Source organism: Desmodus rotundus, chromosome 10, assembly GCF_022682495.2.
Source record: "Desmodus rotundus isolate HL8 chromosome 10, HLdesRot8A.1, whole genome shotgun sequence".
NCBI classification, from domain to species: domain Eukaryota; kingdom Metazoa; phylum Chordata; class Mammalia; order Chiroptera; family Phyllostomidae; genus Desmodus; species Desmodus rotundus.
The window spans coordinates 63,654,601-63,669,485 of record NC_071396.1 but is presented as its reverse complement, the minus strand read 5'-3'; the positions used below and the strand labels follow the sequence as shown (position 1 = coordinate 63,669,485).

At 40.9% G+C, this 14,885-nt stretch overlaps 1 protein-coding gene across 1 annotated transcript in view; it reads left to right on the top strand.

The window, feature by feature from the left end:
• GNAL (G protein subunit alpha L) overlaps positions 1-14,885 on the top strand; it is a 181,536-nt gene that overhangs the window by 811 nt on the left and 165,840 nt on the right. The gene's annotated exons all lie outside the window — the stretch shown is intronic.

The window sequence follows — 14,885 nt, the reverse complement described above, 5'->3', positions numbered from 1 at the left end:
GAGCTTCTCTGGGAATTTTCCCTTCTCAATTGATTTATTTCCAAAGTATGTAATCCACAGGGATGGCGAACTCGAGCACCTCACTTCCTGCAACAGTAGTACTCATGCTGCACTTGAAGAACACAGATGAAAGATTTATAAACCCTTTTAGCCCGGCCACAAGCCTTTCTTCCAATCACAGAATAAGCAGAGTTGTCGGTAGGTGTGGCTTGTTTCGAGAAATAACTTCTGAAGATATGGCACTTCTGTTTCATTAAGTACAACCCTGGTGCTCTCAGAATGTTTGCTCCTCTTTCAGGAGAATAGCGTGGCCGGCCCCCACAGCTATTCTCTGTACTAACTGCATGCAAGAAAGTGGGCACAAAATCACCAGCGTTTTAAACTAATAAACTACATGATTTGCTAGTATATTCTTAGAGGTTTAGCTGTAGCAAGCATAAACAGCCCTACGAGTTAACAGAAAGAAAAAAAACAAACATTTACATGCACTCTACTGTAGAATCAAAGAAAAAAATCATGAATTCCAGGTGCTACTTGTTGCCTTTTAAATTTTAAGGTAAAAAATTAAAATTAAAAATGTAAGATGTGGGCTTTTGACCCAAATTTTGTTAGATACCTATAAGGAAGAATAATCATTCCGGTCTGTACTCTGCTGTGTATAGGGAAAGAGCGTAGTCCATGATTTGAGTAAGATCTCTGCTTACAAATGAATGTGACTTTTATTTAAGATCTAGAAAACAAATCTTAAATTTGAAACGGCTCACCCACTGCAAGAATGAAAGATAAAAACAACACAAAACTAGCTGCTCTATTCTGGTAAAATCTCTGGATTCTAAGATAAAATGAATTTGGGGGAGAAACAAATAAAAATAAAAAAGCAAGTTGCCTGAAAGGGGCAGCAAATCAGGCCAGAAGCAGAGTTCTCATCCACAGTGCTAACTTCTAGAATATGGCAGAGCAATGTTTTCAGGGGTCTGCAATATGGAATTATAACCCTAGAATTTCATACCTCATTACACCACTGTTTGTGTGTGAGGAGGGTAAAATAGATTTTCAGATATCCCCACACACATATTAATTAGAAATTATTTCAGCCAAATGCATCAGATTAAAATAACTCAAAAAGGAGAGCACTGTGGTTTCAAGAAATAAGAGAATAAAATAAATAAGGTCTAGGGTTGTGGCAATGCAATGTTGTTTTAATGTGATTGTGTAGTCGAGCAGAAAAGGAAATGTGAAGCTATGTGTGTGTGTGTGTATATGTACATACACAGAGATACACACACACAAACTTACAATTCTGTGAAAGAGAACTGGGAGATAAGATCTAAAGAATGGACTGGTGAGCTCCAAAAAGCTAACTGTAGTACACGTTGAAAGACTCTCCTCTTTAAAGACATTTTATAGACTAATGTAGCTTGTATATCACATCATATCTGAAAAGACAGTGAATCAAATGGCTCACACTTTGGGAGGAAAATGTGACATCAACAGTAAAACACAGTGTTATATCAGGTCAACATTGTTTATTGCCTTTTGTGTATATTTAAATTAAACACAGAAAGGTTCTTAGTTTTGTTAGGATTTAGAATGGATTTAAGCTAGAAATCTTTGAATCAGAAGATTGATTTACAGACTGTTAACATCTTCAAATGCTTGCTTCTGCTGCCATTATGTTTAATAGCAATTTATCTTGCTTACTGACCCCATTCACTTACTTATTCTGGCAATGTGCATTGGGGGACAGAGAACTCATAGGTTCAGGAAGGACAGACTTGCTTCAGAGCCCTTCCTTACTCCATACCCTTTAGTCTAAGGCTAGATCCATCTTCCAAGATGGTATCTCCTCCAGGAGACCCGCCCAGCGTCCTCCAGTGGGAATAAATGTTTACTTCCCATATGTCCATATTGAATTCTGTTCGCCATTCTCATATATCACTTTGTTCCACTATGCATGGCTTCATGGGTGCTTTCATGTGCTCTGACTCCTCCATGGGTCCATCCCAATGACCTGAGCTTTGTTTCCTATACAAGACTAAGACCTGTGTACCCCACACAATGCTAAGAAAAGAAGAGTCTGGGAGCCAGTGGCAATGCGGGTTTCGTGGCAAGAGTAATGTGGTCCCATTTTAACTTTTAGATGGAGCATTCTTTCAAGCATCGGGTGGCTGTAGGGTGTCAGGTGGAGATAAGATAAAAGTTCCAGTTAGATGGAAGCCAATTCAGAAGGGATCTTAAAGTCAGAACTAGAGCAGTGTAGTAGGAATGGGGCTGGAATGCTCTTGAAGCGGGCAAACCAATGCATGTGGAAGGTGGACCGTGGGGAGGAATTCTCAGGTAACTGTCACATTCAGAGCATGAATTGTGTATTTGTTGGCTTTAGCTGCCACAACAAAATGCTACAGTCTGAGTGGCTGAAACAGCAGACATTTATTTTTCATAATTTGGAGACTTTAAGTCCAAGATTGAGGTCTAGTAAGATTGGTTTCCAATGAGGCCTCTCTTCCTGGACAAAATTTAATCCAAAACTCATATAAGAGACTGTATGCCCTGTGTAAAAGAGATAAGCTTCATTCCACTGTTGTCTTATGGGAATACAGGCCCAATGTTGCCAGGTCTTCTGAATTTCCACAATAAGATAGAAATGTCCATTTGCATTTTAAACCTACTTATTTTTAAGCATTGTCTCAAAATAATAAATTATAATTTTTTATATATATATATTTTTTTTATTGTTATGCAATTACAGTTGTATGCCTTTTCTCCCCATCCCTCTACCCCACCCCAGGTGAACCCACCTCCCTCCCCCCTCTCTACCCTCCCCCTTGGTTTTGTCCATGAGTCCTTTATAGTAGTTCCTGTAATACCCTCTTCCCACTATCCCCGCCCCCACCCCCCAACCCCGCCCTGGCTATTGTTAGATTGTTCTTAACTTCAATGTCTCTGGTTATATTTTGTTTGCTTTTTTCTTCTATTGCTTATGTTCCAGTTAAAGGTGAGATCATATGGTACTTGTCCCTCACTTCCTGGCTTATTTCACTTAGCATAATGCTCTCCAGTTTCATCCATGCTGTTGCAAAGGGTATAAGCTCCTTCTTTCTCTCTGCTGCGTAGAATTCCATTGTGTAAATATACCATAGTTTTTGGATCCACTCGTTTGCTGATGGGCACTTCGGTTGCTTCCAGTACTTGGCTATTGTAAATTGTGCTGCTATGAACATTGGGGTGCACAGATTCTTTTGGATTGGTGTTTCAGTGTTCTTAGGGTATAATCCCAGCAGCGGAATTACTGGGTCAAAGGGCAGTTCCATTTTTAGTTTTCTGAGGAAATTCCATATTGTTTTCCACAGTGGCCTCACCAGTCTGCATTCCCACCAACAGTGCACAAGGGTTCCCTTTTCTCCACATCCTCTCCAACATTTGTTTGTGGATTTGTTTATGTTGGCCATTCTGACTGGTGTGAGATGATACCTCATTGTGGTTTTAATTTGCATCTCTCTGATGGCTAGTGATGCTGAGCATCTTTTCATATGTCTCTGGGCCCTCTGTATGTCTTCCTTGGAGAAGTGTCTGTTCAAGTCCTTTGCCCATTTTTTAATTGGGTTGTTTGTCTTCCTGTAGTGGAGTCGAGTGAGTTCTTTATATATTTTGGAGATCAGGCCCTTGTCTGAGGTATCGTTGGCAAATATGTTTTCCCATACTGTTGGTACTCTTTGTAATTTGGTGCTGTTTTCTTTAGCCATTCAGAAGCTTTTTATTCTGATGAGGTCCCATTTGTTTATTCTTTCCTTTATGTCCCTTGCTTTAGGGGATGTGTCTGTGAGGATGTTGCTGCGTGGAATGTCTGAGATTTTCCTGCCAATGTTTTCCTCAAGGACTTTTATGGTGTTACGGCTTATATTTAAGTCTTTTATCCATCTTGAGTTTATTTTCGTGTATGGCGTAAGTTGGTGATCGAGTTTCATTTTTTTGCACGTAGCTGTCCAGATCTCCCAACACCATCTGTTGAAGAGGCTGTTTTTGCTCCATTTTATGCTCCTGCCTCCTTTGTCAAATATTAATTGATCGTATAGACTTGAGTTTATTTCTGGGCTCTCTATTCTGTTCCATTGGTCTATGTGCCTGTTTTTATGCCAGTACCAGGCTGTTTTGATTACAGTGGCCTTGTAATACAGTTTGATATCAGGTACTGTGATCCCTCCTGCTTTGTTTTTCTTTCTCAAAATTGCTGCAGCTATTCGAGGTCGTTTATGGTTCCAATATGAATTTCTGCAATGTTTGTTCTATATCTGTGAAATATGTCATGGGTACTCTAATAGGGATTGCATTGAATCTATAAATTGCTTTGGGTAGTATGGCCATTTTGATAATGTTGATTCTTCCAATCCATGAACATGGTACATGCTTCCATTTGTTTGTATCTTCCTTAATTTCTTTCTTCAGTGTTGTGTAGTTTTCTGAGTACAGGTCTTTTACCTCCTTGGTTAGGTTTATTCCTAGGTACTTTATTTTTCTTGTTGCTATATCGAATGGGATTTTTTTCCTGATTTCTGTTTCTGCAGTTTCGTTGCTGGTGTACAGGAATGCCTTTGATTTCTGGGTATTGACTCTGTATCCAGCTGTTTTGCCAAATTCATTTATTAGGTCGAGTAGTTTTTGAGTGGAGTCTATAGGGTTTTCCATGTACACTATCATGTCGTCTGCAAACAGTGACAGTTTCATTTCCTCCTTTCCCATTTGGATGCCTTTTATTGCTTTTTCTTGTCTGATTGCTGTGGCTAGGACTTCCAATACTATGTTGAATAGGAGTGGTGAGAGAGGGCATCCTTGTCTAGTTCCTGATCTTAGTGGGAAAGCTCTAAGTTTTTGTCCATTGAGTGTGATGTTGGCTGTAGGTCTCTCATATATGGCCTTAATTATGTTGAGGACTGCTCCCTTTATTCCCACTTTGCTGAGTGTTTTTATCAGAAATGGGTGCTGTATCTTATCAAATGCTTTTTCCGCATCTATTGATATGATCATGTGATTTTTGTCTTTGCTGTTGTTGATGTGATGTATTATGTTTATTGATTTGCGAATATTGTACCATCCTTGCATCCCTGGGATGAATCCCACTTGGTCATGGTGGATGATCTTTTTAATATATTGCTGGATGCGGTTTGCTAATATTTTGTTGAGAATTTTAGCGTCTATGTTCATCAGCGATATTGGCCTGAAGTTTTCTTTCTTCGTTGTGTCTTTATCTGGTTTTGGGATTAGGATGATGTTGGCTTCATAAAAAGAGTTTGGGAGTCTTCCATCAGTTTGGATTTTTTCGAATAGTCTGTGAAGGATAGGGGTTAGTTCTTCCTTAAATGCTTTGTAGAAATCTCCTGTGAAACCATCTGGTCCAGGGCTTTTGTGTGATGGGAGTTTCTTGATGACTTCTTCAATTTCCTTTGCTGATATTGGTCTGTTCAGGTTTTCTGCTTCTTCTTCATTCAGTTTTGGAAGATTATATTTTTCTAGAAATGTGTCCATTTCATCTAGGTTTTCAAATTTCTTAGCATACAGGTCTTCATAGTAATTTCTTACGATCCTTTGTATTTCTGTGGTATCAGTTGTAATCTCTCCACTTTCATTTCTAATTCTGTTTATTTGGATCCTCTCTCTTTTTTTCTTGATGAGCCTACTTAAAGGCTTGTCGATTTTGTTTATCTTTTCAAAGAACCAGCTCCTGGATTCATTGATCCTTACAATTGTGCTTTTAGTCTCTATGTCATTTAGTTCTGCTCTGATCTTGGTTATTTCCTTCCTTCTGCTTGCTCTGGGCTGTCTTTGTTGTTGTTCCTCCAGTTCTTGTAGGCGTAGGGTTAGGTTGTTTGTGTGAACTGTTTCTAACTTCTTAAGGTAGGCCTGTATTGCTATGAACTTCCCTCTCAGGACTGCCTTTGCTGTGTCCCATAGGTTTTGGGTTGTTGTGAGTTCGTTTTCATTTGTTTCCAGGAAGTTTTTGATTTCTTCCCTAATCTCATTCTTGACCCATTCATTGTTTAATAGCATGCTATTCAGTCTCCATGCTTTTGAGTGTTTTGGGTTTTTACCCTTGGGGTTGGTTTCTAGTTTCAGACCCTTGTGGTCAGAGAAGATGCTTGATATGATTTCAATTTTCTTGAATTTGTTGAGGCTTGCTTTGTGTCCTATCATGTGGTCTATCTTTGAAAAAGTTCCATGGACACTTGAAAAGAACGTGTATTTTGCTTCTTTGGGATGAAAAGCTCTGTATATATCAGTTAAGTCCATTTCCTCTAAGGTATTGTTAAGTGACACAATATCTTTGTTGATCTTTTGTTTGGAAGACCTGTCCATTTTTGATAGTGGGGTGTTAAAATCCCCTACTATAATTGTGTTGCTGTCAATATCTTTCTTGAAATCCTCCAAGATTTTCTTTATGTATTTGGGTGCTCCTATGTTGGGTGCATATATATTTACAATGTTTATGTCTTCTTGGTGGATTCTTCCTTTGAGTATTATGAAGTGACCTTCTGGGTCTCTCTTTATGGCCCTTCTTTGGAAGTCTATTTTGTCAGATATGAGTATTGCTACCCCTGCTTTTTTTTCCTGTCCATTTGCTTGGAAGATTTGTTTCCAGCCCTTCACTTTCAGTCTGTGTAAGTCTTTTGTCCTGAGATGGGTTTCTTGTAGGCAGCATATGTGTGGGTCATGTTTTCTTATCCATTCAGCTGTTCTATGTCTTTTGATTGGAGCATTTAATCCATTTACGTTTAAGGTTATTATCGATAGGTAGTTATTCATTGCCATTATTTCCTACCTGTGTTCCTCTGTCTTTCTCTTTTCCTTCCTTTCCTTAAAGCAGTCCCTTTAGCATCTCTTGCAGAGCTGGTTTGGTGGAGCTGTATTCTTTTAGACTTCTTTTGTCTGGGAAACTCTTTATTTGGTCTTCTATCTTGATTGAGAGCCTTGCTGGGTAAAGTAGTCTTGGTTGCAGGCCTCTGGTTCTCAGTACTTGGAATATTTTTTGCCATTCTCTTCTGGCTTGGAGCGTTTCCATTGAGAAGTCAGTTGCTAACCTTATTGGGGCTCCCTTGTATGTTACTTCCTTTTTCTCCCTTGCTGCCTTTAAGATCCTCTCTTTGTCTTGGAAATTTGCCATTTTAATTATGATGTGTCTTGCAGTGGGTCTCTTTGGGTTCCTCTTGTTTGGGACTCTCTGTGATTCCTGGATTTGGGTGACTTTTTCTCTTCTCAGATTAGGGAAATTTTCCATCATTACTTTTTCAAACAGGTTTTCTATCCCTTGCTCTTCTTCTTCTCCTTCTGGTATTCCTATTATACGGATATTGTTACGTTTCATGTTGTCCTGCATTTCCCTTATTGCCTCTTCATTCTTTCTGAGCCTCTTTTCCTTTTCTTGCTCCTTCTGGGCGTTTTTTTCTACTTTGTCCTCCAGCTCGCTGATCCGATCCTCTGCTTCGTCAAGTCTGCTTTTAATTCCTTCTACTGTGTTCTTCAATTCAGAAATTGTATTCTTCATTTCCTCTTGGCTCTTGTTGATATTTTCTATTTCCTTTTTCATGTTGATATAGTTTGCAGTGAGTTCATTGTAGTTTCCTTGTAGTTTCTGGTAGTTCTCTTTGAGCTCAGAGAGCTCAGTGAGTTTCCTGATGACCATTGCTTTGAACTCAGTATCTGATAGTTGACTTGCCTCTTTTTCGGTTAGTATTCTTTCTGAGGCTTCCTCCTTTCCTTTCATTTGGGAATTGTTTCTTTGTCTTCCCATTGTTTGTGAGGCTCTTCTTGTTGGCCTCTGCGTCTTAAATTGCTTTGTTCTGACTCCCTGGATTTATGATATGAACTTCTATGGTAGAATGCCAATGGGATTCGGTGGTGCTGTCTCCTTACTCTCCTGTGCTCACTGGTCTTGAGCTGACGTTTATGTGTTTAACACGGTCTAACTCTAGTCTTTTCAGCACTCCAGGTTTTGTTGTCTCACCTGTGGGAAAAAGAGAAAGGGGGGGCAAAAGAAAAGAAAAAAAAAAAAACACACACACACACACAAAACAAACCAAAACAAAGATGGGAAGGAGGGAAAAAGGAAATAGGAAAGGAGGAAAGGAAGGAAGGAGGGAAGAAGGAATAAAGAAAGATCGGAGGCAAGATAAGAAGGAATTTTAGCAAAAATTAAAACATAGAAATAGATAAAAGAAGGCAGGAAGAAGACATAAAAATGGTAAAGGATGGGAGGAAGAAGGAATGAAAAAAAAGAAAAAAAGAGAGAGGAAGAAGGAATTCAGGGGGAAAGGAAAAAAAAGAAAAAGGATAAAAAAAAAAAAAAAATCTTCTGTTGGCTTTAAACCGGTCAGGTTATTTCTGCTGGAGTCCTGTCTGTGCAACGGGAGGGGGTGGTTGGAAGGATTGGTTTCACTTTTCTCTCTTCCTGGGTCACACTCTTCGCTGTTTTGTAGGTGTGGTCCCTGGCAGTCAATCAGTCCGTTGATCAGCCAATCCAGCCGCTTTGGCTTGTGACGCGTGCGTGCGCAGCAGGGGAATCCAGCCGCTTTGGGTCTGTGACGTTATTTTGTGCCCTGAGCGCGCAGCCGGCGGACCAATCGAGCCGCCAGGGCTTGGAACGCTGGCGCGCAGGTGGCGGATTCAGCCGCCTTGGGGTTAGGACACTCGCCAGCAGCTTTGTATTTGGAAAACAGGCACCCAGCCGGCCCTGTGCTTGGTGAGCGCGCGCAGCCCGCTTAGCCACAGGCTCTGTGCTTGGGGGCCTGATCCAGCCGCCCGGGGCTTGAGTCTCTCGGGCGGGCGGGGCCGCCCTGGGACTGAATCACGCGGCACTGGGTTCCGAGGTTTTGGGCCTGTGGGTGGAGCAGCTAGTCTCTGCTCCAAATTATCTCGGAGGTTTCAGGTGTGGGTGCCCCTCCGGGGTTTCAAGTGTGGGTCCCGTTCGCTAATCTGCTCGCGCGCGCGACCGGACCTCAGGTGAGCGTAGCAGTCCAGGGGTGGAGGGGGAGGGGCGCCAGGGGCCCCGGCTACTACCGAGAGTTCTCTAATTAGCCCCTGAGTGTCTCTATTTTCTTTTTCTTTTTGAGAAATTCCTCCTTTTCAAACCCCCCTGGTCTAATCAAGCACCTGGCTGCTCACAGCGCAGCCTGGCCCTCTCCCAAGACTCCTGCAGGAGCCCCTGCGCCAGGGCTGGCGCTTCTGCCGCCCTTGTACCGCGAGGTCCTGGGTCCCGTGGACCTTATTGTCCTTGAGCACTCTTCTTACCGTCAGATCTTTCAGTGTCCTCTATCTTTGGTCTCTGATCTTCGTATATGCTGGAATACTGTTGGCTGTTCGCTCTGCTCCTCAGATCAGCTAGGTATTTCCCTGGCGTTGAGGGGAAGTGGACTCCGCTCCCACCTATGTTGCCGCCATCTTTCACCATCCTAATTTTTTATATTGATGCAGTCCACAGGCTGCTTCTTATCTCTGATCTATCTTAAGCCACACAGACAGCAGCCCTGGGTCAATGCCAGTTAAAAAGCACAATTGGCAAGGCTGGGTGTGAGATCAAAATATTTATCCAAACACATAATGCAAGCAAAGCTACATTCACCATTCTTCAAGTGAATTTTCTGCCTCCAAGCTCATAGTATTGTAGATGACATTGATTTTTCTTCCACATCTTTTGTTGACTATGATGTAAATTCCTGTTCACCACTTCCCAATTGGGGAAAAGTCATCATGTGCCACCTAACCATTCGTTTGACATTAATATCCTTCTGCCAGATAATTATTCATATTTAAAATGGCCAATTGTGAGTAGGATTTATGGGAGGTTTTGCTTTATTCAATTATTTCCTGTTATTTATCTGTGTATTTGGTAGGGTACCTCCCTGCCAGGAATATGTTTCAAAAAGGAAGAAATCTATTTGGGACAGTTACTGCCTTTTTAAATTATTATTTATTTATTTATTTAATTTTTGGTATTTGGCTGTTAGTGTACAGGGTGGGGTGAAACGAGGTTTATAGTTGTTTGTATAGAAAGTAATATAATAACTGGTAAATAATAATACAAGAATAAACTCTGTGTTCTGCATACTCAAAACTATAAACTCACTTTTGCTCTACCCTATAAAACAGAATGCTGACATGATCTTAATTTATGTCTTTAGTTTCTCTAAGAGGAAATTCTTGGTGCAGTTGCAAAACAAAACAAAAAACCCACAACAACAAAACTCCACTGTGAGGTTTTGAACACTGTTTTGTTTTATTTTGTTTTTTTCAAATAAATGCCCCCTTTATTTTTTACTTTAATGGTAATGCCGTCAGTGACCAAGACAGCAGTTTTTGAGGTGTGTCGTAGACTTGGGCTGTGTGGACCTCTGGGACACATCCTCACCAATGTGCTGCCTTCACTGGGCCATAGCCTGAGGTAGCACTGTGGCTGTTAAAGTCAGTAGAAGACATCAAAACTTACAGCTAAACTATAAACAACCATCACTCAGAACCATCAGAAATTGACTTGAATGGTAAGTTCGACAACTACAGAATTAAAGAATCCATATCCATCCAGATTGGTTGGAGGGGCAGAAACACAGAGACATGGAATGGGCTGGTTCCACACCGATGTGTGGTGGATAAAAATTTGAGAGGTATATCTTGGAAGTGAGGAGTCCCAGCCACATATCAGGACTGCCAGCCCAGGGTTTCAGTGCCAGAAAAATAAGTCCCCATAACTTCTGGCTACAAAAACCAATGGAGATTCAGTCTGTAGAAGAAACTTCTGGAGTCCCCAGCAGTTCCTCTTAAAGAACCCACACATGGACTTACTAAGACTCACTCCCTCTAAACTCCAGCACCAGAGTAGCAGCTTGAAAGTCACCAGTAGCATATGGGGAAGGAGTGAAATGTCTGGCATCAAGGCAAGAGCTAGGGACAGCTTTCTCTCAGACAGGTGAGCAGAGCCATTGTTCCTTTTCTGAGCACTCCCCATACAGAGCCGGCAGGTGGGTGCAATATCTTAGACTTCATCAGCCAGTCTTATACTTTTGCCCTGCCCTGGAGATCCCTTAGGTCCACCCTGCCAAAATTATGGGCCCACCCAAGCTGTTAACAGTGGTTTTTCCATATAAATGGCTGGTCTTGGCTCATGCTTCACAAATTCTCTCAAACAAGCAACAGCCAGCCTCAGTGAGCCACTAGTCCCTATACCTGTTACTAAGTGGACCCAGGCCCAGCACTAGCCGCAGCCAGCCTAGGTTCACCGCTTGACTTCACCTGGGAACCTCTAAGCCAGCACAAGTAGCAGGCATCTGCAGATTGCTTTGTAGCTCATGCTGGATGGCCTTGAGCAGAACACAGTTGGGGGCTGACCTTGGCCTGCACCACCTGAGAAACCACAGAGCCTGCCCACTCAGTGTACAGTACAGACTGTCCACGTTGAAGCACTACCACCCTGCCCCTGCGCAGTTAATCCTACCTGGAGAGTGGAGGTTGGTGGTCAGTGGTCACAGCCCTTGCAGCTAACGGGCCTGGGTAAATCCCTCCCATTAACCTGCCAACAGCAATAAAGTCTCAACTATTGGATTGGCCAAAAAGCCCATTACTTTTTTTTCTGTACAGTGACTCTAGTAGTGCTTAGTTATCTTTAACTTCACTCAAGACAATTTTGTTAGATTGTATTGCAACAGCTGTCATATCAGTATGCATTTAAAAAACATATCAAAATTAGTGAATTTGTGTGCAGCGATTTTAATATTGAAGATGGAAGAAAACATGCAATATTTTGAGCATATTATGCTTTATTATTTCAAGACAGGAAAAATTGAGATGCAACAAAAATATTTGTGCAGTGTATAGATTGCTAAGGTGCTATGATTGACTGAACATGTCAAAAGTGGCTTGCAAAGTTTCTTGGTACTATTGATATTTTGGCCAAATAATTCTTTGCTGTGGGGCTGTCTTATGCGTTGGAAGATGTTTAGCAGCACCCCTGGCCTCTACCCACTAGACACCAATAGAGGGAGATAGCCAACATATTCAAGATCTCCAAATCAATGAAGTTATTGGTGAAAATGAAAAATGTCATTTATTTTACAGTAAAAACATAACGGGCTTTTTTGCCAACCCAATACAACAGGAGGATGTACTCAGACCACATGGAGATCACACCTCAAGTACCCAGCTTGGGTGATAGGGGAGACGGTGACACTGGACCTACAGGACACCTACTACATTAGGCCAGGCTCCCAAGACAGGGAGTCATAGCAGCTGTACCTAATACATAGAAACAAAGTCAGGGAGGATACCAAAATGAGGAGACAAAGAAACATGGCCCAAATGAAAGAAAAGATCAAAGCTCCAGAAAAAAGAACTAAACAAAATGGAGATAAGCAATCTATCAGATGCAGAGTTCAAAACACTGGTTTATAAGGATGCTGTAGGAACTTAGTGAGAACCTCAAAAGCATTAAAAAGATCCAGATAGAAATGAAGGAGACACTAATGGAAATAAAGAAAAATTTACAGGGAAACAACAGTAGAGTAGATGAAGCCGAGAATCAAATCAATAATTTGAAACATAACAAAGCAAAAATCAACCAATAAGAACAACAAGAAAAAAAATTCAAAAATCTAAGCATAGTGTAAGCAGCCTCTGGGACAACTTCAGGCAATCCAACATTCACATCATAAGGGTGCCAGAAGGAGAAGAGAAAGAGCAAGAAATTGGAAATATATTTGAAAAAGTAATGAAAGAAAACTTGCCTAATTTGGTGAAGAAAATAGACATAGAAGTCCAGGAAGCACACAGAATCCTAAATAAGATGCATGCAAATGGGCCCACTCCAAGACATATCATAATTAAATGTCAAAGGTTAAAGTTAAAGAGAGAATCTTAAAAACAGCAAGAGAAAAGCAGTTAGTTACCTACAGGGGAGTTCCCATAAGACTGCTGGCTGATTTCCCAAAAGAAACTTTCAGTCTAAAAGGGATTGGCAAGAAATATTCAAAGTCATGAAAAGCAGAGACCTATGGCCAAGATTGCTCTACCCTGCAAAGCTATCATTTAGAATTGAAGGGCAGATAAAGAGCTTCTCATACAAGAAAAAACTAAAGGAGTTCATCATCACCAAACAATTATTATATGAAACATTAAAGGGACTTATTTAAGAAAAGATCAAAACAATGAACAACAAAATGGAAATAAAGACATATCTATCAACAACTGAATCTAAAAAACAAACTAAGCAAACAAGAAGACCAGAAACAGAATCATGAATGTGGAGAACATTTTGATGGTTGCCAGATGGGAGGGTGGTATGGGGGAATGGGTAAAGAAGTGAGAGAGTTAAGAAGTACAAATTGGTAGTTATAGAATAGCCACGGGGGTGTAAAGTGCAGCATAGGAAATGGAGTAGCTGAAGAACTGAATAGGCATGACCAATGGACATGAGCAAAGGTGTGGGGACTGCCTGAGGGAGTGAGGGGTGCTGGGTGAGAGGTGCAAAGGGGGAATATTCAGACAACTGTAATAGCATAATAAATAAAATATTAATTAATAATAAAAAATAAGAAGTCCCAGATACTCCGGCTGTGCCTTAGGTTTTCTAAAGTCACAGAAACATAACCCTTCCTCCCAGCCTTGGAAAAGGATGCAATGTAGTTGTTGCCTTTTAGTGAAAACTTCTATCACTCTACTACATATACTATTACTACAATTTTATAGATTTGAAGCTGCCATTGTTTACATTAAACCTAATTTCATCCCAGAAATTCAGGTTGTTATTTGATCTGTCAAAACATCAAAAGTTCAGAATCCTCTTCAAAAGCTGTTCTCTTTGACTTGTGCTTTAGTCAGCTTCGGCTGCAATAACAAAGCACCGTGGACTACATGGCTTAAACAACAGGCATTTATTTTCTCACAGTTCCAGAGACTGGAAAGTCTAAGATCAAAGTCCAGCAAGGTTTTGTGTCATTGGAGGGCTCCCTCCCTGGCCTGTAGAAGGCTGCCTTCTTCTGTGCCTTCACATACCAGAAAGAGAGAGCCCTAGTCTCTAGAGCTGGTCAGGCCAATCATAACATGAAGGCCAACTGTAATGAAGCTCCACCAAATGCAAGCTTAGAAACTGAAATGGTGGTTACCTCCTGCGGTTGGCCTCCTGCGGGTAAAGAGAAAGAGATGGGAGAGGAATGATAAGGTCTTTATACTCACATGGTTCCTGATAAAGCACCAGCTCAGTTGGCACTGGTCATTATGGCCTCATTTAATTTTAATTACCTCCTAGAGACCCTATCTCCAAGTACATTGGGATTTGGGGCTTCCACATGAATTTTCAGGGGACACGATTCAGTTCATAGCACTTGCAAACCCATTTATGTTTATACAGATGAGTATACAGGCCCTGAAAATGGTCTCAAGCTGTATGTAAGCTATTGGTGGTTAAGTGTGTCACCAGACTATATGACTATTTTATAAATAACTCTCAAAATTTGGGGATATATTTATGGCCCAGTAAAAGATGCAAAGGAACATGGGGGTTAAGAACATGGATGACATTGGAGTCAGACAGACTGTTTGAAATCCCAGCATTCCCATTTACCAGCTATCTGAATGTAAGTAAACCTTTCTGAGCTTCAGTTTCCACATCAATAATAATCCCAAAGTCACATGCTTACTGAGAGAATTAAGTGAAATTAATTGAAATCATGTATATAAATTTGCTTAACATAGAGATTAGCACTCAATAAACTGGTATGATCCCAAAATCCTATATTCAGCTAAATCAGTTCTCTCTGTGATACCTATACTCTGAATTGTAATCTAAATGGTAACATGAGGTCACACAATTCAAAGAAGCTAATCCTGTTCCAAATTTACACAACCACTCTAAT